This window comes from Oryctolagus cuniculus, chromosome 2 (genome assembly GCF_964237555.1).
Source record: "Oryctolagus cuniculus chromosome 2, mOryCun1.1, whole genome shotgun sequence".
NCBI classification, from domain to species: Eukaryota; Metazoa; Chordata; class Mammalia; order Lagomorpha; family Leporidae; genus Oryctolagus; species Oryctolagus cuniculus.
The window spans coordinates 140676982-140698609 of NC_091433.1; the positions used below are offsets into that span (position 1 = coordinate 140676982).

At 52.9% G+C, this 21628-nt stretch overlaps 1 protein-coding gene across 3 annotated transcripts in view; it reads right to left on the bottom strand.

Moving 5' to 3' along the window:
• B3GNT2 (UDP-GlcNAc:betaGal beta-1,3-N-acetylglucosaminyltransferase 2) overlaps positions 1 to 21628 on the bottom strand; it is a 47935-nt gene that overhangs the window by 16459 nt on the left and 9848 nt on the right. The window contains exon 1 of one of the 3 annotated variants that reach the window (XM_002709850.5): positions 13882 to 14021. The exons of 1 other annotated variant lie outside the window; for it this stretch is intronic. The gene's annotated coding sequence lies outside the window, so the exon portion shown is untranslated. Of the gene's footprint in view, positions 1 to 1162; positions 1291 to 13881; positions 14022 to 21628 lie in introns of those variants that run through there. One more of the 3 variants, XM_051838170.2, reaches the window with a different exon arrangement.

Sequence of the window (21628 nt, forward strand, 5' to 3'; positions counted from 1 at the left end):
CGTGTGTACCACGGGCAGAATCCCCTGCAGATGTGGGTCCTGAGTCACTTGTGATCTGCTCATCACTCACCTACGCTAGGAAGCCAGAGCCAAGCCTCATCACAACACCTCGGGCAGAGCTGCTGACACAGGAGAAAGCTCCCCTTCACACTCCCCTTTGGCTCCACAGCCCGAGGTGAGGGAGCCAGCTCAGCCCTGCAACCGGCTCCAACTGCAGGGGCCAGAAGAGCAGGCCCAGCCCCCAGCTCCCCTGTTCACAGACATCAGCCAGCCAGACCAGAGAACCTTCGTGAGCCACAAAATGAACCATTCCACTCTTGTTTTCTGAACAACACGCACACATACTGCAAACACAGATCACGTCCCGGTTTTGCTACCAGAAAGAAGCTACAAGAACTTCTGTTTCAGAGCCTTACAGAGCACCACAGGGCTTCCAGAGGTGGCAGCCCAGGCACAGCGTGGCAGGAGCCACCTGAGGTCGCCGGCAGAGAAGGGATGGCCAACCCACAGGCCCCGGGACAGAGGACAGTGGCGACAAAGGCTTCATTCAGTCTAGAGCTTCAATCCCAGGCCACCACTACTTCCCCTTGCGATTTCCACACCTCACCCACCCATCTGACTTATCATGCCGAGTGATAACACGTCACAGGCACCCACAGGACCCACGCCCAGAGAGGCGGACTCCAGTGTCTGCCGCTCAACAGAGAATAAATGTGAGGACAGGAAAGGACACACAGGGGAGGAGTGGGGAGGAGCCAGCACCCAGCTAAAGGAAAGGTTTCATTGTTTGATCTTTCCCAGCAGGAGTCTTTACAGCATTCTTGGACAAGTTCACACACAAGCCCTGCGTTCCAGGCCCCTACAGAGCACCCCTCTCCCACCCCTCCTCGCCATAAGGGTGCAGAACCCCGGCTTCCCGGCAACCCCTCCCCCTCCCCCTCCAGTCAGCTTTATCTGGTGGCATCTCAAGGCAACAGTCACCTGAACACACTTCCCAGGAAACAGTCACATACAATTAGAGCCATCTATAAACACACAGGCCCCCCAGGAGGGGGGAGGGGAGGCAGAAGCCCATTAAACATTAATGGAAATGCACAAGCATAAATTACAAGTACTGAGCTAGAAACAGAAGCTCATTACATAAACTAAGTTATCAACTGACCTTGCATAAAGGCTTCTGAAAGTAAGTAGGCCACGCGCCCTGGCTGGGCAATCTTGGTGTGCTGGCAACGGGCATGGGAGGGAGACCTGGTGACTGTCACCTGGGCTACTCGGTCTGCAGACACACGCAGAAAAGCTGGTGACATCGGTTAAGAATACTTTCACATAGGTACTTGGAAGGCGATTACGTCGTTTTACGTAATAAGACACGTCAAAACTTCAACAGATGACCAATTAACAAAACTAAAAGTCAACCCCCTCAAATCTTTCAGATTGACTCCCAAAAGTACCTGAATTCCCACGGCTTAGTTTCATAGGTGGTGTGGTAATGCCATGATCACACTTTATTATTAAGCAGCTGGGCACCCAAATTCAATCTGCCAATTTCCCTGGCATAAAGGACTATGTATATTATTTTCAGTCAGCGCTCTACAAAATACTCTTTCAAAATAATCACTGCCCTTCCCAGGGCCTTTAAATTATATCTGCCAAGTCTCGTTCCCCAGGAAACACAATTCGAGAGCATCTCTGTCATTTTCCTCCAATACTCACACTTGTTTCCCTTCTAGAATAAACACAGTGGCCAGGAAAGCATTGTTTGAACAGGCCACAACTCGGGATTACATACAGCTTATTAAAAATAGCACTCTTCTGTAACTTCAATAAATATTTAAATTTATACCAGTGACATTCACTGTGTGTATTTTAAGTCATTTCATAAATTCCCTGGGGAAGTCTCAGTGTCTCGGCCCTTAGGACGAAGCTCTCCAGTGATGTGCTTTCTCCAGAGAGAACTGGCCCTGACAGCCAGGGAAGCCGGCACCAGGGGTCCAAGCACCCAGGACTTGGCGACTCGCAGAGAGCGCGTCTGATCCACTCTCAGAAAACGGGCACGGAAAGCATAGAAAATTCCGCAAAATTGGCCTGTGCAGGGATTTTTAAATAATGCATTTGAGGAAAGGGAACCAACAGGAAGGCTGTTCAAGAGTCTGACACCCTGTGGGATGGAAGAAAGGGAAGAGAGAGATAGAGGTGTCACATACGCTCCTTGTAACGAGACAAGCTAACCACTGCACGCCGGTCTCCACCCATTCAACAGGGCTTGTCCGTGGGCCAGCACAAGTGCCAATGGCCCAGCTGGATACACAGCCCTGCAAAGTGGCGGCTGAGGTCCTCACTCCACAGGTCAGTTAAGCCAGCTGCCAGGGTCAGAAACTTGCATGACACACCCAAGCAGAGTGGAGGAGCTGCGGGGGTAGGGGTGCCATGCTCCCGGTGCAGGAGAGAAAGGCAACCCAGCCTCATCTTCATCAGGCCCTCTCGCAAAAACCTGATCCTTCCCCGAGGGCTTCTGGGCAGCAGCACCCTAACCAAAGGCTGCCCCCCCCACCCCCGCCTGGGCTCCGGCTGGCACCTCACAGCCTGAAACGCCCCTTCTCCGGCTATCCAGTCCCAGTCCAATCCCGGACAGCCAGGTTCAAACCCTGCCTCCTCCGGCACGAGGCCTGCCTCAGCTGCCCCAGTGCCTTGCATTTCTCTCCTCCTGGGGTCCGTCAGAGGGAGTAACAAAGTCACCTGGAATCCCCCTTCCTGCTCCAGCAATGCCTCCCAGACAGGAAGGTTCCAGAAGAGCCAAGTCCAGCTCTTGACTCTGAGGGAGGAAGGAACTGTGCACCCCATCCCCCAAGTGCCACAACTGCCATGAAGGGGCTGGCTGCACAGCACCCCGTCCTCACACCAAGAGAAGCCAATTATGCTGCCGCCGCCCCACCCCCCCACCCCCCGCCCCGGGCCACCACCTCTTCTCTTCTCCAGAGTCAGACCATCTTCTTCCCAGAAGACAGCCTTTCTGTGACATGGGGCCCTGGGGTGGCAACTTCAACGAAGAGCACCAAACAAGCAACAAAACCTCCCCTTCCTCCCCGGACCTTGTCTCTCGGGGACCTTTCCTGCCTTTCTCAAATGCTGGCTAGATTTCAGCATATGGGGCTGGTACTGTGGCATAGTGGGTAAAGCTGCCACTTGCAATGCCGGCATCCCACATGGGTGATGGTTCAAGTCCCAGCTTTTCCACTTCTGATCCAGCTCCCTGCTGATGGCCTGGGAAGGCAGCAGAAGATGGCCCAAGTGCTTGGGCCCCTGCAACCACATGGGAGACCCAAAAGAGGCTCCTGGATCCTGGCTTCATATTGGCTCAGCTCCACTGCGGACATTAGCGGATAGATGGAAGATCTTTTCTCTGTAACTCTAAAGGCAGCGGCTTTATCTTCTACGCCACAGTGCCGACACCTAGGCCACTGTTTTTCGACTATCAAAACAATTCAGGGTGTCTGTTAGGCACAGTGGTGAAGACACTGCTTGGTCTATATGCACAGCCGGTTCGAGTCCTAGCTCCACTTCCAATTCCAGCTTCCTGCTAAAGTGCACCCTGGGAGGTGGCAGGTGATGGTTCGTGTACTGGGGTCCCTGCCATCCACATGGGAGACGCAGATGGAGTTCTGGGCTCCTAACTTCGGCCTGGCCCAGTCCCAGCTCTTGCAGGTATCTGGGGCGTGAACCAGAGGATGGAAGATCTTTCTGTGTCTTCTCTGCCTTTCAAATAACTAAAAATTTAAAAATAAATGGAATAAATTGTATGGACCTAAAATACATACCCTCAAATCAATGATATTTTAGCCTTTTAGAATCTTCCAATATTCTATGGTTGGAGGTTCAATCGTTCAACCAAGAGTTATGTGTACATATTTGAGTTAGAGGTGAAACAGTAACATAGCTTTCTCTGTAGAGAAAACTTTGTGTTTCCAAAGCAAAAGAGAACATGTTGTTTGCTCACTATGTGGACACACTACTGAGCAGCTTAGAAATTGGACCTCTTCTACCAAGCAGCTGAACCACTCCAGCTTTAAGTATATCCATGGGGCTGATGTTGTGATATAATGGGTTAGGCTGCCACCTGTGGCACCGGCATCCCATATGGGCTCACTTCTGGTCCGGTTCCCTGCTAATGTGTCTGGAAAAGCAGAAGATGGCCCAAATATTTGAGCCCCTACACCCATGTGGGAGTCCCGGAAGAAACTCCTGGCTCCTGGCTTCGGTCTGGCCCAGTCCCAGCCATTGAAGCCATTTAGGGAGTGAACTCACAGGTGGAAAATCTTTCATTTTAAAGAAAGGCAGAGTTACAGAGAGAAACAAAACAAAACAAAACAAAAGTATGGCTGAATATTGCCCTCATATGCAGGCTAAGGATCTCTTCTCCAAATGCCCCAAAGTGTTTCGCAGTTGGGATTTTTTTCTTCAGATTTGGGAATATTTTTATATACATAATGAGATATCTTGGGGATAGGACCCAAGACAAAACATGAAATTCACTTATGTTTTATATACAGCTGATATGCATAGACTGGTGGAAATTTTACACAGTAATTCTAGCATGCCTGCATTTTGATTGAAACCTGCCAGGGGAAGTCAGGTATGGAATTTTCCACTCGTGGGATAATGTCGGTGCTGAGAGTTTCGGGTTTTGGAGCACTGTGGATGTTTGGACCAGGGATGCTCAACCTGCACAGGAAGCTATCATGACGTGGGAACTCGGGAACCACAGCCGTCCAACCTCCACCACCAGGCAGCCCTGAGCGTCCACTGCCTCCCAGCCTCCGCTCTCCCCACAGAGAGGGCATCCACTGCCGCAGTCCAGAGGACCTGCCTCGCCCCGGAAGGTGCCCATGGCGCCCCAGGCAGAGGTGGAGCTCTCGGGAAAGGGTGAGGCTCCACCCCAGGCCCCCCACACCTCTCTGCATCTGCACTTGTTTGAAACATTTCCATTATAAGGCGTCTTTAAAAAAAAAAGATCCATCAGAACCTTGAGGAACAAGAGAGAAACACTCAGTTAAAAATAGGAGTATTCATGAGAGATATTTTAGGTTCATTTGAAGAAAATAATTCCTTATGTGGTAAAAGGAGAGAAGAAAAATTGGCTGCATCTCATTTAAACAATAAAAGTAACAAAAGTTTCTTACAAACAAGCTTCACACTCAGCCATAAAATCCTACATGTAAAGCCATCTCATTAGTTCCAAAGGTCACATACAATCTCCCCCAGTGGCAGGGAACTGGTGCCAAGACTCCTCAGATACCAAAACCCATAGATGCTCAAGTCTCTTACCTAAAATGCACAAAATCTACACTTATCTTCCCGTGTACTTTATTTTTTTAAGAAGTATCTTGTTGGAGCCAGTGCTGTGGCATAGCAGGTAAAGCCGCCCCCTGCAGTGCCGCATCCCATATGGGCGTTTGGAGTTCAGGCTGCTCCAGTTCAGATACAGCTCTCTGCTATTATGGCCTGGGAAAGCAGTAGAAGATGGCCCAAGTCCTTGGGCCCCTGTACCCACGTGGGAGACCTGAGGAAGCTCCTGGCTCCTGGCTTCGGATCAGCACAGCACCGGCAGTTGCAGCCATTTGGGGAATGAACCAGAGGATAGAAGACCTCTCTCTCTCTCTGCCTTTCGAATAAATAAATAAATCCTAAAAAAAAAAAAAAAAAAAGTATCTCATTTTTAAATTTTTTATTTGAAACGCAGAGAGAGAGACAGAGAAATGGATAAATATAGATATTCTATCTGCTGGTTCACTCCCCAGATGCCCAAGATAGCAGGGGCAGGGCTCAACCAGGCCAAAGCTGGGAGCAGGAAACTCAAATTCCAACTACCACACAGGTGGCAGGGACCCCATTACCTGAGCCATCACTGCTGCCTCCAAGGATGTGCATTAATAAGAAACTGGAATCAGAGGCAGAGCTGGGACTAGAACCTAGGCGTACAGATATGGGACGTAGGTACACCAGGTGGCATCTTAACAGCTGTACCAAATAGCCCTTTCCATACACTTCCAGGATTTATTTGTTTATTTATTTACTTGAAAGGGAGGGAGGGAGGGAGGGAGGGAGGGAGGGAAGGAAGGGAGAGAGAGATTAATTGATCTTGTATCTGCTGCTTCCCTCCCCAAAAGGCCACAACAGCCGGGAGCCAGAAACTCTGAGTCTCCCACATGGGAGGAAGGCGCCCAAGCACTTGGGCCATCATCTACTGCCTTCCCAGCTGCATTAGCTGGATCGGAAGTTGGATCAAAAGTAGAGCAGCCAGGACTCAAACTGGCACTCTGATACAAGAAGCAGACATCACAAGCAACAACCTAACCTGCTGCACAAGGCCAGCTCCATCCCACATATTTAAATCATCTCCAGATTACTGACAATATGGAATATGATATAAATGATATGCAAATAGCTATTAAACATTTTTTATTTGTACCATTTTAATTTTTTCTGAATATTTCCATCTGTAATTGGTTGACTCTGTGGATGTAGAAATTGAAGATCCAGAGGCAGGACTGTGTTTAGAAAGAATGGCGCTTATAACAAACTCCATTTGATCCTGAAAACATCTTTAGGCTTCCCATTGAACAACCCAGAGCCAGAGCTGAAGGGGTTGTTTTAAAAGCATGCTCAATAATTGTGATACTCCCTGATCAGGACTCAGACAAACATTTGGACATTAAGAGCTTCTCGGGCCGGCGCCGCGGCTCACCTAGCGGCGCCGGCACCCTGGGTTCTAGTCCCGGTCGGGGCGCCGGATTCTGTCCCAGTTGCCCCTCTTCCAGGCCAGCTCTCTGCTGTGGCCCGGGAGTGCAGTGGAGGATGGCCCAAGTCCTTGGGCCCTGCACCCCATGGGAGACGAGGAGAAGTACCTGGCTCCTGCCTTCGGATAGGCGCGGTGTGCTGGCTGCAGCGCGCCAGCCGCGGCGGCCATTGGAGGGTGAACCAAGGGCAAAAGGAAGACCTTTCTCTCTGTCTCTCTCTCTCACTGTCCACTCTGCCTGTTAAAAAAAAAAAAAAAAGCTTCTCAAAGAAAACAAACAATTAAAAAAAAAAGCCTGAAGCACAAGTTATAAGCTGCAGCAAGCTTATGGTCCATAGACCTACCTTACTAGAGTGTTCATGCTTTCACAGTCATGATCTCAGTGAATTCGAACAATAAACAAGTTGATTCTGGGCAGGTTTTATTCCATTTTGTAGGGGTGGGAAACAGAAGTGGGTTGCCATGGTTACAAAGATATTTGATGTCAGTTTGGAGAACAAAACCTACTTCTCAAAGGTCTCACATCAGCCTGAGACACTCTCACGCCCACCCTGGGAATGCTCCCTCCCCGGATTCCTGGCTCCCCCACAGACCTCGCTCCCCTGGGATTTTGTGCCAACTGCATCTCCACCTACTCCTCTACCTCAAAGGCCTCCGCGCCTGGTCATGCCCGCTGTCCTACCTTGACCTTTCAATTCCCTGTACCCTTCATGGTCCTTCATTCCCCTGGCTTTCCAGGGCACCCACACTGCTGCCACCGCCACTACCCCCACTCTCCATTCAGGACCATGCCTTGGTCTAGCCCCTTGATTTTCTTCCTGGCTTCCTTGCTTCCTGGCAGCCTTTCTCCTCGCCTCAGCCCCTGGAGGGGCCCCCTGCACAGTGCGGAGCCAAAGTCTAGTGCCAGGCGCTACCTTACCCCATGCGCCTGGAGCCCCAGGTCCTCCGGCATGTTGCAACTCCAACTCACCATATGCTAAAACACACCCCCAACATACCTGGGGCCACAGCCTGCCTGTCACACCTCCCTTAACTCCTTTCCAAATCCCATCCCACTCACCCCGAGTCTTTTTATCTCTCACCTCTCTCAAATAAAGCACAAACACATTTCGATGTGTGTCATCCCTGTCCTGGTTTGGGCAGTGTTTTCTCTCCATTCCAACTACTAAAGTGGCCTAATTCAACAAGTATCAAGCACCCATTTAAACCAAGCAGTGTTTAGAACCACACAATGAAGAATGAAGCCACACGGCTGGGAGCTACAAGGCTGATAGGCCCTTAGATGGAATAGAAAGCATGGAAGGAGGGTTAAGGGGAAGGCTGCGGCAGCAGGGTGATCAGAAATTCTCTCTTCACAGATCCCAGCGGAGGCTAGACGTGGGGAAGCTTGGGCCAGCGTGGCCACAATGAGTTGAGGGGAGAAGGAGAGGAGGACAGAGTCCTTGTACGTGACCTAAGAACACTGGCTTTACTCTAAGGGAGACAGGGAGCCACTGGGAGATTCTGAATTAGAGAAGAAAGCTTCACCTCCAGTCATCTCAGTTTTTAATGATAGCCCAGTGTCTGAGAATAAACCAACGGTGGCAAACGGGTGGCAGAGAGCCCCTCAAGAGACTGTAAGACGGCCCTGGCCCGGGGTCAGACCTGCCCTTCCTCCACCTGTCGGGCTCCAGCTCATTTTCCTTAATGTAAACCTGACCATGACATGTCACACTTGACCATGACCTTCTCTGCACTGCAAGAATTTTCAATGGCTCCCCAATGCCATCATAGCCATCAAGTGCCACATATATGCACTACAGCCCTCAACCGCCTGCACTCCAAACCCACAGACTCACCTGATGTGTCCCCCAGGAAATTACTCCAGGAGCCTTTGTGTTGCGCCCTGCATTTTCTCAGCCCACAATCCTTTGGCCACTTCTGCCTTCCTTTCTCTGCCCCTGAAGTGTTACTTATTCATCCTTCAAGACTAAGCATATGCCGCTTCCTTGGCAAGCCTTTCTTGGCTGTCCCCAGCATGCACTTTGCTCACACCTCTACTGGAGCCCTCTTGGCCAGTTCCTGGTCAGCGCCTTCCAGGCTGCCAGCTCCATGGGGCAGCAATGTGCCTGACCCATCTGTGAACACACACAGGGCAAAGCACTGCTAAGCACACACTGAGTGCTGCATCAACACGTGCTGGCTAAGTGAGCAAGCCATCCATTCTGCTAGACACCATCTTGAGGTCCCAATGGGGGAGGCAGACTCAAAGAGGGGTTTCCCCACTCATGTACCATATAATCTGGAGGCCGGAGGCCCCGGCTGCAGCCTCGGGGCACTGTGTACCCAGCATGCCTGACACATGAGAGCGCAGTAGGGAGTAGAGCATGCAGGATCTGAACAGAGGCCTTCACCGTTTCCTGCCTCTGCAGGCCCCTGTACCCCGTCTGAGACTTGCCTGAGTGTCGGGGATGTGTTTCCCCTAAGGTCACTCTAGCAGGGCATAAATGATGCAGAAGAGGGCCTAGCAGCATCCCAATCAAATCACTAATGGCTGTCACAGCGTTCAGAAATGCTGGGATTCACTTTAATTCCCTTTACCTTATCTTGAATATTTCTCTCTAAAGAAGCATAAGAAAATTGCTTTTAGAAAGAATGCCCAAATACCACCCAAATAAGATCTAAGGAATGGGTTCAAAAATAAAAATCAAACGCATCCACAAAATGTAGACACGACACCCCTGAATACATACAACATCACCTATGAAGTCGGATTACAAAAGCTGAAAACATTTTAAATGGCCTGACTCACGCAACTGAAACAACCGGCCGGCTGTGTGCTTTCACTTCTGAAATAATTATTTCACAAAACACGAAGCAGTAAGTGGCCAAGCATCCTGAGCACTCACTGCTGACTCCCGTGTAAACTAAACTCTTCCATGCCCTGCTTAAGCAGCTCTCGTCACTGGACACCTTCTGCACCTGCACTCTTATCACACCGGTGACCAAACAGCTCGGGAGAGGACATTTCAGTGACTGTCACTAGAGAGGAAATGTCAGTCACCAGTAACAGGGGACCAGCTATCAACAAATAACTCATTCAAGCTGAATGCTACACCAAGAGAGGTTGAATCTACATGGACCTGGCCTCTTAACTTTCAGTACAGACTTGCGTAACTTTTGTAATGAGATAGCTTATTTCAACACAGCAAATACAGTTGCTTTGCTTATCTTTTTAAAGAACGAAAAGGGGAAGCGGAAACTGCACGCCAGGCACAGCGCTGGGGCATTCACAACCATCTCCCTGGCAAGTCTATCACACAGGGCCTTGTCTTACCAGTTTCAGACCGAAGCTACGTGTCACTCAGCAAGCCATAAAAAAACAGAATTCAAATCCAGCTCTGTTTCACAAAGGCTACACAAGGTTTCTGTGATTCCATTCACAAGAAGTTCAAGACAGGCAAACCCACCTATGATGATCTGTGACTGTGCTGACTGGAGGAAGAGTATCAGTTTCCTCTATTTCCTCTGGCTATTGACCAGAAAGGACCACTGGAACCTGCCCTGGTAGTGGAAACCTTCACTTCTCCAGCTGGGAGGTGGACCCACGTTCACATGTCTACACCCACTCTCAGTGCACTGGACCTCCAGGTAAAAACCTCCTCCTATGATCCACCCCAGTTCCTGCTCATAATCACCAAACCCCCGCACACCCGCTCCGACAGAACCCAGCCAGACCCTAGAACTGATCACTCTGGATAATCAGTTTTTAAAAACATGTTGGTAAGCAACACACAACCTATCACAACAGGGTGAAGACATGTGAACAAGACACCTGTTTTAAAATGCCACAGAAAGAGGAAAAAGTATCGATTTCCTAGCTACCGGGGATTTCCCTGCTATAGCCGCAACAGATTTTTTTTTTAAATCAACTCAGCTAGAAGGCAATGTTTATGCTTGCACAGAAAAGAAATAGTAAGGAAGTTCCTGGAGTTATCCACGGAATTATCTACAGCTAAAACTACACAAAATGTCAAGACACATGTTAGAATTTCATCAATGGTGCTGGCTCAAATGTGCAGATTCTGTTATAATGAAGACAAAGCTGCAGCAAAGGGCATGGAACTCATCAGGGCAGGGGCACCCACTAAGTGCAACAATCAGAACGGGGAGAGTGGGACACATAGGAAACTTGGTACAACAGCAGCAATCGTGCGATCAGACAATTCTCCCCGAAGCCTTGTTCAGACTGGCAAAGCCTCATCACCAATGGGTGGTGATGAAACCATTACATCAATTTTTGCAAAGCCTCACCCCACACACCTCTTATTCAAACAGTAATTGCCTCTCCAGAGACAGGAATTTGTTCATCCTACAATTGGGAGGCATCTTTGGCAAGCAGCTAGTAACGGCTGTCCACTGGAGAGAGGGGCAGAGAGCTGGGGCCCTGCTGGCTGGGCTGGGCGGTACCTGCTGTCTTTCTTGCTAGGTGCTTTAACCTATGCCGTTTCAAATGACCACAGCCTAATTTATGTTTTAACCCTCTGTAAGCACCCAAAAAATACCTGACCGTTGACAGAAATGACTTTAGTTTCCCCTGGGCATTCACACGCATATATACACATAAGCTCCAAAGACCATTAGGAGACTTTCTCAGTATTGGTAATTTATGCACCGCCCCCAAGTGTGCTGCAATAGCTTGCATAACCAAAGAGCACCCTGGCTGCAAGATTTCAATGTCTATAAAAGCAGCCATTTGCTGTTATCAATTCTTTACACCCAGCAACGTATCATGTAAAGTAAGGTGATTAATAATAATTTTGGGATGCTCATTCATTTCCTAATACAACTCTAAAAACACACATTTATTTCACAGTATAGTGAAGTGAATCAACCATGAATTATTAGTTCCACCTTAGTATTTTTAGCATAACCATAATATGTTAGAATAAATCTAAGTTATGGTTTGATTTTTTTTAAAGCACAAGGAAAACTACAAAGCTTTCGTAAAAAGCCCCCCAAAATTCATAATTTTCCACAAGCAAATTAAGTTTATTTTCTTCGGAAGATGACTTAACTGCTTGGATTTAAAAAACCTGCAGCCTGGGGGCCGGCGCCGCAGCAGAGCAGGTTCTGTCGGGGCCTGCAGTGCGGGCATCCCACATGGGTGCAGGTTCCCGTCCAGACTGCTCCACTTGCAATGCAGCTCCCTGTTAGTGCGCCTGGCAAAGCAGCAGAAGATGCCCCAAGTATTTGGGCCCCTGCACCCACGAGGGAGACCCAAAGGAAGCTCTTGCGGCCATCTGGGGAGTGAATCTGTGGATGAAGATCTGTCTCTCTCTCTCTCTACTCTGCCTTTCAAATAAATAAATCTTTAAAAAAAAAAATCTGCAACCTGCAGCTGCCAAATGTGGCACCTTTCAGTCTGAGCCGACCAATCTGCACACCTCCCACAGGACTCCCATTTTGCTAAGGGGAAGCTGCGGGGGAGAAACTTCTATATTAATTACAGCAATGACCACCACTCATGAGGCGCTCTGAGGCCCATGGTGCAGCGCCAGGAGTTGGCAGGCGTCCTGTGTGTCCTCAGAAGCAACCCTGTAAGAGCAGACACTATGACACTCTAAGCAGATACAGACAACGAGGCTCTGCGGACAAGTAACTCGCCCAAGGTCGCTGAACAGAGGCGGCAGAACCAAGGCAAGCGAAAGGTGAGGGTGGCAACCTCCTGTCTGAAGGCCTTTCCTCACACAGATACCGTCTGCCGAAAAAACCCACAGCAAGTCGCGACGGGGAGCGTCCAGGGGGAGAAGCAAGGTTGCCACTGAAGAGCTGGTCTCCAGCAGCCGCTTCTGGAGCAGCCGGGCAGGGCGCGAAAGGGGGACTCGGGGGACTTGAGCAGGGCTCCGCACTTCTCTGGGCTGAAAACGGAGTCCAGCTGAAGAGCACAAACTCCCGGCTCCCACCGGCCCTCACAACCTCTCTTCAAAAGCAACAGAAGCGAGAGGCAGGACGGCAGCTGGGGTCCCCACCGTGGCTCCCAGCCCGCGCCCCGTCGCCACCCGTCCCGGAGCCTCTCCAGCCACAAGTAATTACACGGCAAGAATCTGTTGCGACAAGCAGAAGCCCATCTTCGCCAGCCGGCTCCGCAGTGGGGAACCCAAGGCCAGGCTCCAGCGAGGGATGGGAGGGCAGGCGCGGCTCCGCGGTTCTAAACAGCCCTACGAAGTTGGGGAGCTCGAGGTGGCCGACCGGCGGGGAGCGAAGCCCCAGCACCCCCACGCGCTGGGCAGGAGGTCGCCGCCCAGGGCTACAGACACACGTGCGGCTTTTGGGAATGACCGCGCCACGACACTCGTGGGGGCCTCTCGTCCGCGTCTCCGCCTGGTGGCGCCGGGGTCTGGCGGAGCCCCAACCCCGAGGGCAAAACGCCGGGCCTGGAGCGCACCGCGCGGTCGGCTGCGCGGCCCTCCGAGGGCCCGCGCCGCTTGGGGCAGCCCCGCGCCCACCTGCCTGAACCACGCTCCGGCCCCAGGGGAGCCGCCTGGTTAATCATTCAAGGTGGACGACGAGGAATCTGTCTTTAGAGGTCAAAGCTAAATGTGCGCCCCAAGTTTCGCCGAAACCCGTCTTCGGGTACCCGCAGGCGGCGGCGGGTGGGGGCGGGGCGCGGAGCACCTGATCTCCCCTGCGGCGCCCGGGCCCGCGCCGCGCGAGGGCTGGCGCGGGGTGCTAGTGCGAGCTCCACGCCCTCCCTCCCGCAAGTCGCATCGCCTGGCACGGGGTCCCCGGAAGTCGAGGCGCAGCAGGGAGGGGGTGTCCCCAGGCTCGGCGGCGGGAGTGAGATGGGGCGAGAAGCGCCCAAGACGCTGCTGGCGGTTTTGTTACCGGCTCCCTTCGGGGTCGGGAAAGGTGGAGGCGGCTAAGATGCGGCAGGAGCCACCTAGGGACGGTGTCCACCGCCGGCGCGCAAGGACTGAGCCGGAACCGGCCAGGACCGGGGAGGCTGGGGTTAGGGAGGGGGATCGGGCCGCGTGGCCCCACGGAGGCGGCGGCGCAGAGTAGGAAGGGAGCCAGGCGGCGGCGGCGCCCACCCGCCCAGGCCCTACCTTGTCCAGGAGCGGCTCCAGCTCGGCAGGGCGGGGGCGGGAGATCGCGGCCGCATGCACGTCCCGGCCGCTCGGCGCGGCTCAGCCCGGCGACCGCCGCCGCTCACGCTCCATGCGCGGGGCCCGGGACGGGCGGCCCGACAGCGTCGGCTCCGGTTCCGGCTCGGCTCGCCTCCGGCACTTGTTGCCGCCGCCGCCGCCGCTGCGCCTCACTCCCGGCTCCGGCTCCGGCTCCCGGCGCCGCCGCCGCCGCCGCCTCCGGGCGTCCAGCCCAGCCCCGCCCCCGCGGGGAGCGCCAATCGGGCCCAGCGCCGCCCCTCGCGTCACTGCCCGGCACCGCCCGGCGCCCCAAGTTTTGGGCAGGCCGGGCTCCCGGGACCCGCCCAGGCTCGTGCCGCCTGCGGCTTCCGGGGACCCGCCAGCCCCCACGCCCACACCTGGAAAGCCAGGTGCTAAGCTGGGAGAGGAGGGGGCCCCCTAGAAGTAGACCCCTCCCCCAGAAAAGCAGAGCAGCCTGAACTCCAAAACACTGTCCTGCCTCGAGTTGTCCGGAGTGGGCGCCAGGCATTTCGCCTGAACACTAAGGACCTTTGCTGCCCAGAGCCAGTTTGCAGCTGGGCCCAGATCGGATGCCCGCCTCTCCGCACGTGCTGGGGCCCGTGAGGAAAGGTCCCACCGAGGAAGGGGGACAGGGACGCCCGGGCGAAAGGGGGCCCCAACCCTCTCACCCTGCCAGCCCAGCACCTGCAGCCACCTCCTAGGGTGCCCAAGGCCTTGACACTGACAGTTTTACGAAGTCGTCGGAGACCCGGGGGGAGGAGGCCGTGCCGCGGTTCTCCCCGTGATGCCAAGCAAAGAAACAAAGTACACGGCCCCGGCCGCGAACCCGCGCCGCGGCCCAAAGGGCAGGGCAGACGCCCGGGCGCGGCCCCAGCGGCTGGACCGCGGCCGAGCAGCTCGCGGCGCCGCGGGAAGCCGACCACGCCCACCGGCCAGAGCCCCGGACCCCTCGCCGCGCCCCGCTACGCGGCGCCCCTGGCGGCTCTCCAGAGCACTGCGTCCCGAGGTGAGTCCGAACCCGCTGTGGACGCCGCTTCGGCGCCCCTGGTGAGGCCCGCGCGACCGGATAGGGAAGTGGCCCTGGTCTGCGCGGCCGCGCGGGGAGGCAGACACCGCCCCTTCCCAGGCCACGAAGGATCCCCTCTAGATAATGGGACTGAGGAATTAAGGACACTGCATTCCCAACGGTTTGCTTTTTTTTTTTTCACCAGGAAGTTCTCAGAGGCGAAATTAGCCAGAGAGAGGGAATTCCCAAGGTAGGCATTCCAGACCCCTGCCAGCTCAGCCCGCTCCGTGTGGGTCCTCCCTCTTCGGAACCGCGAAGGAAGAGCACCTTGTTGCTGGATGTGCACAGCCCCTGAGTGCTGTCCTCCAGGAACGGAATTCCCGGGCAGAGACCTGGAAATGTGCGGTTGTGCAGCCTGCAGACCTGTTTGCTTTTACGTTGCTCACGAGAGTCTCTGAAGACTGCGCCGTGGAAGTCCAAGACACAAGCTGGGTTTTTGTATAGTCACAGAAAAAACGCCTGGACGGACACACGCCGGCCGAGCGGCCGTGCGGCTGGGGCCCAGCAAGGAGATGAGGTCAACTGTAGACTTACCTACTGTGGATTTTGTATTTTTCCGGTTTTGCTTACTTTTATGATGTAGAATGCTAATAAAACATTTTGAAAGAGCTAAAAACTGGAAGTTATCTATGAACTCTACAGAAAGTATAGCAGATAAAGGAGGTGAATTTCTGTGCCAAATTAATCTTGAGTCCTGCTCCTTACTTTACAGAAAGATGCCTAGGGGCCGGCGCCCTGGCTCACTTGGTTAATCCTCCGCCTGCATCACATAGGGGCGCCGGGTTCTGTCCCGGTTGCCCCTCTTCCAGTCCAGCTCTCTGCTGTGGCCCGGGAAGGCAGTGGAGGATGGCCCAAGTGCTTGGGCCCTGCACCCGCATGAGAGACCAGGAGAAAGCACCTGGCTCCTGGCTTCGGATCAGCGCAGCGCCGGCCGTGGAGGCCATTTGGGGAGTGAACCAGTGGAAGGAAGACCTCTCTCTCTGTCTCTCCCTCTCACTGTCTGTAATTCTACCTGTCAAATAAATAAATAAAAATCTAAAGAAAAAAAAAGATGTCTCTAGGCTACTGTTGGGATCCTTAAATTGCTGTGATGGGGCAAGGCAGACACCTGAAGAGGTTCAGCGCCATCACATGGATATATTGTTACCGTGCCTGTCTTCTTCCTTTGAAATGTACTCGGAGCACGCTGGAGACACGCTTGCAGGCTGCCAGCCAAGGAGTTTTTAGTCAAGGAATTGCTCCAATGTCAGCTGGCAACCAAGAAGGAAATTAAGTTTGTGTCCTTCACAGCTGCCAAAGGCTGCCCAGGCCCTGAAACTTAAAAAAACTAAGGGCATTCTCTCGGTGGTGCCATTAACTAATGCAGCTGGGAGTGTAGCTGCAGCATTTACACTGTCTTCTGGGGAATCATTCAGTGCTGGAGTCCACGCCCACCTGGCTTTAGTGCCTTCTCTGAGACTGGAACCAGGGTTCAGCAGCAGCAGAGGTGGATACAGTATTCCTTTATTCAACACATAATCTCATATATGCTGACCACCTACTAGGGGCTAGGCAAGGGAGGGGATGCCCATGGTAGACACACTTCCCTCTTGGAGCTCTCAATCTAGCCTAAAGAGAGGCCTACCTATTAAATGAATTATAGAATTATATCATTAAATTATAGAATTAAAATCATGATATGGGTCAATGGGAGTGCAAGAAAAGTTGCTACTTGATTCAGGCTGCAAAGGGAGAGGTGGTTGAGACGAAAGTTGGCAAGGGATGCAGGGGTTAGCATGCCATGTTACAGAGCTTAGTCTATATCCTAGGAGACATCTGATGGGTGGGTATTTGGTGCAGAAGTTTAGAAGACACTTGAATACCTGCATTCCATATCAGAGTGCCTGGGTTCAAGTCTCCGTTCTGCTCCTGGTTCCAGCAGGTAATGGCTCAAGTACTTGAGCCCTTTCCACCTCTATGGGAGACCTGAATTGAGTTCTGATCTCCTGGCTTTGACCAGGCCCACCTCCGGCTGTTGGGAACATTTGGGGAGTGAACCAGCAGACAGAAGATACCCGTATCTTTCTCTCTGCCTTTCAAGTAAATTTTTTTTAAAGAAAGAACTTCATCTCTTGCATGCTTTTCGTCCCATGCTCAGGGAGTCACAGCTCTGGAGGTGGGTCCCCATGGTCTCCTTATTTGAAAAGAGAAAGAAGTGAAATTTGCATTTTGGTAAGATCATTCTGACTGTGAAAAGGAATGGGGGAGGGGCAGAGTGGAAGTAAATGTCCAGACTGAGCAGAACAGAGGAAGAAAAGGGGAGGAATGAAGGCTCCCAGACCTCTGCTTCCTTAAGGAGGTAGTACACTGTGTTGCCATTTCGAACTGACCTGGGGAGAAGAGGGTTGAACAACCTCCCGAGGTCCTAGGTCAGCATTGCCGTACCTGTGAGATGTCCAAGTGGGGATGTGCTGCAGGTGGCTGGTGCAGTCTGGTGCTCCAAGGGGAGGCTGGGCTGGGGTAAAGAAGCCACAGGAGTGAGGCGGTCAGGGAGAATACAACTTAGACCAGAAAAGGAGCTGGGATGAAGCCTGGGGGAGCCCTTATCCACGGGCTGGACAGATGCAAACTCTCTGGGCAGAGGAGGAGGTGGCAGAGCAGCCAGAGAGGCAGGAAGAACGAGGGGGAGTGGGAACACAGTCTGTAAGTAGGGGGCTATCAAAATGGCTGTGAGAGCCAAGAAATGCAGTCTGCCCGCTGGATTTGGTAACCTCAGTGTCACCAGGTCTTTTCCAGAGCAGACACTGGTGAGGGACAGGGTGGACCGAGGGGTGAAGGAGAGAGGAGATGAAGAAAGCCACGGAGTGCAGACGACTCTGAAAAGGCTTGACCGTGAGGCATCTGCACCTGGAAATGGCTGGCAAGGAAGAGGTCGGCAGTGGGTTTCTCTTAGTTTGTGTATGTGTGCCACTATTATGTAGGATGCAGGGATTTGGTGGGTTTAAATGCAGAGCGTAAATGCAGAGCAGGGAATCCCAAAGACAGGAAAATGAGGTATGCAGACAGAGGTCAATGGACCCTAAAGGTGCATGTGCCCACGAAGGGCGGAGCCACAGGATGCCTGGGAAGACAGGACCGGGAGGAGGCTGATGGAAGAGGAGGGAGCAGGGGAGAGGGGCTGTAGGTAGCTGAATCTTCCCACTTGGTCTCTTCTTCTCTGTAGCATGGAGGAGGCAGGGATGGGTCAAGGAGAGACGGGATATCTGAGAGAACGGCAGAAGTTCCACAATAGCCATTGCGCAAGACTGCAAGGGCTGCGATGCGCAGAGAAAGAGTGAGGCAGCCCACGGAGGTGGATGGCTGTGAACTTTGACCGTGCCCTCAGGCCCTCCTGTGTGGTTTCCTCCAGCAGCTCAGCTGCCTCCTCTTGTGCAGGTCCAGGTCTGCTGGCGCAAGATAGCAAGGAATCGCAAGCCTTAGCAAAGGAGAGGTTACCACGATGCGTCGTCAGAGAGAAAGGACAGCAGTCCAAGCAATAGAGAATCAAAGGGTCAGGACTCGGCTGTGAGAGGTGTCTGTGGGGCCCAAGGTCTGAATGCAGTCTAAGGCCGTGGCAAAACGAGGACGTGCTGGGGAGCAGCTGGGGTGTTGAGGACAGTGAAGCCCCTCCCCCACCCCCAGATCTGAGAAGGAATTGGGGCTATGGTGTGAAAGTCAAGGAGCCAGGAGCTAAAGTTTAGGCGCGGGTGGTGAGGGAGTGACTAGGAAGTCAGAAGGTGGGAGGAAGAGGAGAGGAAGGAGAGAGGAAGATGTCTGAGCGGCTTCTGCCCAGAGGAACAGGCGCGTGCACGAGGTGCAGGGTGGTGGAGAGGACCAGGTAGAGGGCCCAGCCCAGCTCTGCGCTCCGGGGCACAGGGTGAAAGCAGCCTCATCTCCCAGCGCTTCAGGGAAGGTCAGGAAGGGGGGAACCTAATGCCGAGCAGAGGCGGATGGGTGGAGGCATGGAAGGAGGAAGTTCAACTCAGTTTGCTGGTTGAAATCAGCAGTTGCAGAGGATCACGTGAAAGGGTTTGGGGGGATTAGTAGAAGGGCCGGCGGTGCCAGGAAGAGCAGGGCATTGTGTAATGCCAGAGGGCAGAGGACGTGTGAGGGAATGATGGCGGAGGGAGTGGCACGCGGATTTCTCCTCCGGTCGCCGGTCAGGGTCCGATGCCCCCCACTTTCGTTTCCTTCCCTGACTCCCAGCAAGGAAAGGCAAGCTGAGGCTCCCACCCCACCCTGTGCTCTCCTGGTGGTCCTCCCTCGGGGCCTTGAGCCTCTGTGGGTGCTGTACAGTCATGATTCGAGAGAACCCAGGACTGAGCCTACCTCGACTCCTTCTCTCTTCCTTGAACAGGTTGTTGGGCTCTGGGCCTCAGTCTTGTCATCTGTAAAATGGAGGTGGTAAGGCACAACTATCTGGCAGGACTGCCATAAGGAGCAGGAGGGAACTTCAGGACAAGCACTTTGCACACTGGAAAGCCCTGTGTGACTGTGAGTGACTCCCCTGGGTCACAGTCCCCGCGCACCCCCAAATACAGCCCTGGGTTTCTCTCAGGAGCCCTCCGAGAAGACTGAATCTCTGCTCCCGGAGGAAGATGCAAGGCAAACACGCTCAGAACAACTGGCGAGGAAGGCGGAGCTGTGTCTGTTTAAGTGCTAAATTGTGAAGCACAGACAATAAGATCTCTGAGATCAGAAAAGAGAAAATTAGCCAGGATTGGGAAAGTCCGGAGGCTTCCTGGAACAGGTAGGGTGGGAGGTGCCAGACTGCTCGCTTAGGCCCCCAAGGAGAACCTTTGCAAATATCCTCATGCGGATCTGACTGTGTGACTTGAGTCTACAAAAGCTTCCAAGTCATGGATTTCTCTTCGCACCCTGATTCCCAGCCTGTTGTCACTCTGGTAGCCCCAGCCCCTCTCAGTCCTGCCAGGTGCTCCTCCTAGGTGGACAGCGGCCTGCACTACACAAAGAATGCTATGTGCATTTCCCAGGCTGCTCATGTTTGGATTTCCAGTGTCACCATTTTTCTGGTGAGGAAACCGAGGCTGACCTTCAGCAAGTTACCTGTGTCCCCTTTAGCTAGCACCCATCTGGGTTTTGCCTGGCTTTTGAGCAAGCAGACCTGGATGTACTTCTTAGCCTTTAATGCCTGCGGCTCACCTGACTAGCCCAGGGCACCTGCTGGGCTACACCTGCCTCCTTCGGTTTTCACGGCTTCTGTTTCACTAGCCAGGTGTGTCCTGTAACCAGTATTCAGTACAGGCCCCACAGATCTGCTGGCTCAGAGCTCAAGCATCTACAAGCTGAGAGCTGCCTTCTACTCCTTGGTTCTGTTGGAACCAACCAACCAACCCCTGCAGATGTTTGCATGTAGTTCAGAATGAAGGCCTCTTTCCCCAGGGGCCAGCCCCATGGTTGTGCCTCGGCCCACAGGTGCCTCCTCCTTTATCACAGGCCTAGCAAGGTCCCAGCATGCTGAGGGGCCAGGCACACATCGGCAACAGCAGTCCCCAAAGCTCAGCCACACTATGAACCTCACTGTGAACCTCAGAAGGACAGCAGTGTTTTGTCAGTCTGCTAACCAGTCCCAGGTGGGACCTTGAAAGGAACAACCACCTCTGGCAGGGGCCGAGAGACTCATTATTGATGGCAAGTATGGAATTCTTAGAATTCTACTCCAGATCCCTTGGAACTGGCAAATAAGAAGAGGTTTGAAAACTCAGTTTCTGGAGGCCAAACACCTGATGCTAGAGATAAAATCTTGAATGTTGCACAATTAAGTTCCAGGTTAAAAATCACCTGGTTCCTAAAGTCAAACTTCACCTCCCAAGGTTACTGTGGATTTGCAACAGCAGAAAAACAGAGCACCTTGTTAGCAGATGCAGAGACCAGAAACAAAGGCTGGGATTCCCAGAGGACTCCTTCCATTGCCCATAGTCCAGATGCAGCGAGAACTCAAAACCTCCAGATAGGTAAAATCCAGCTCCTATATGGCCTGACCTTGTGAGTGCTGTGTAAGGTCAGCAAGAACAGCTGTTTCTATTGGGGTCATCGGCCTATCTGGGAAATGGAGCCCTCATTAAAGAGAAATGCAAACATCATACTCTTAATGCTCATCAAACTGCAACATGATGTTCAAGAGGAGAGGCGCATAATTGCAGCATCCAGCGTGAGATGATGCCTTTAATATGATTATCTGGACATAAGCCTATTAGAGAACTTAATGCCTCTTTGCTGGCATCATCCTGTGTAAAGCTTCCTGGGGAGTAGAAACCGTCTCAGTTGTAAACACAACTGTTGCAAAACAGTGACTTCCAAGGGATATAACAAAAATCTGCTGACCTTTATCAAAGGTCAAAGCCATCTGGCTAAGGCGAAAACACTTCTGGAAAAGGAAGATGAAGACTGTCCACCAGCTCAAGCTGGCTGCTGCTGAGAAAGGAAGTGTGTCTGGCTCTGAGTCCTACAGACACTCGCAGCAGCCCAGTCATGGACAGAACTAAATGTGAGGTCAGACCACCACCTGGACATCTGCATGAGCCAATTCAGGGGGACGCCGTGGTCCAGGACTTGGCTACATCTGGTGAGAAGTCATGGCAG